Genomic DNA, 1,778 nt, shown 5'->3' with positions numbered 1-1,778 from the left:
TCAATCAACCAAGTTGTTCAGCAAATACACTTTACAAATTAACTTTACATTTCATCTTACATTCATTATGTCATTTAATTCAGAAATGAAAATATTCAGGAAAAATAAAATATATTCCAGACTTTTCAAGGGCCCTCTTCCCCCTAGTCCAACACCCCATGCACACACACAAGTTAAACTAGGTGCTGTGCATAGGTAAACTACTGTACATGTCCACAAACATGTCTTCATGATCAGGGGTGTTTTCCAATGCAGAATTAATGGATTAGTGATGCAATACTTACAATGACACAAATGTATTTTAACCTTGTTAGATCACCATGCTAATTTGAGTCTGAAGCAGAAAGCCTGATTTAACAAATAATGTTGATGACCACCATTTAAGTACCAATAGCCTATACCTCAGTGATGTATACTGCAAGTTGCACATACTGTACCTAGACTTTCTAGTGTAGCTTAAGATGGCTGGACAAACCCTGAACTAGCGATCTGAGATTAATTGGTGCTACGATGGTGATTTATTTAGTGGTTTATTTGTCAAACCAGGCTTTCTGCTTTAACTGGTAAACCACTTCCAAAACAAACCCATAGGGTTATTTTTAGGATTATTACCACCTACTTGGAGTTCACTTTTTTTTGTCACTAAACCACACACTTTGAACACCTCACTTTGAGTCTAAATGTTGCACATAACATGGCTTTGGGAGCAGATGGAGATATTGATCTTTTTCCCTTTTACATCACATTTGGACCTTATTCATACTGTCTATGCCTACTGCCCCAACCGAGCCCAGTCTTTCTCATAAGACAAACAACCAAATGTTTCAGCTGATCAACACACTTCCTGTGGTTGATCGGGTGGCATTTATATGGGGAAGCACTCAACCTGCCAACCTGCAACCATGCATTCCATTAATCGAAGTCAGTGGCTTGTCACTTTGTCACTTCAATTCCCTGCTATGAAAATAAATGGGAACGTGTTTGGAAATTAGTCATCCATTTTAACAGCCTGAAACGCAGTTCAGTCATATAGAAGTAAATAACTACCTATAACATCCTTGCCCCGTGTTGACATATGCCGAATGTATACAGTGTCTTGGCTTGGTCTAAAGCGCACAACTTCATTCAGGCTTTAGTCTGGTGAGAGTTTTTCAGAAGTAGGAAACATATGTGTCCAGCTTCTATTTTACATCAGTTTTATTTGAAGAGGTCTGGACTAGGTGCAGCCGTGGCCTACTGGTTAGCACTTCGGACCTGTGACCGGAGGGTTGCCGGTTCGAACCCCGACCAGTAGGTGGGTTAAGTGCCCTTGAGCAAGGCACCTAACCCCTCACTGCTCCCTAAACGTGCGTCTGTTGATGCAGGCAGCTCACTGCGCCGTGCTGAGTGTGTTTCACTAATTCACGGATTGGGATAAATGCAGAGACCAAATTTCCCTCACAGGATCAAAAAAGTATATATACTTATACTTAGTGTTTCCTCAGCACAAAGATAAAAGTGTTATTATTTTTTCATGGAAAGGAGACTGCTGAATTACTGTAGCCAACCCCCACACACACAGACACAAAGAGGAGGCACTGAGATACACAACTAAGAGCAGAAATATATATTTATTATTCACATCAAGAACAAGGATCTCTATGTTCATTTGTTAATAATCTCTATTAGTAACTTCTTTAAAATTGTTAAACTTTTGTCAAACTTTGATAGGCGACGCACCAGCCAGTATTGTATCAAGGCCTTGTACATTGGGAGTGAGCTCTGTCCACACATCTGAG

The sequence above is a fragment of the Alosa alosa genome, chromosome 11 (assembly GCF_017589495.1).
Source record: "Alosa alosa isolate M-15738 ecotype Scorff River chromosome 11, AALO_Geno_1.1, whole genome shotgun sequence".
NCBI lineage: Eukaryota > Metazoa > Chordata > Actinopteri > Clupeiformes > Clupeidae > Alosa > Alosa alosa.
The sequence above is the reverse complement of the archived record's forward strand: the minus strand, read 5'-3'. Positions refer to the sequence as shown.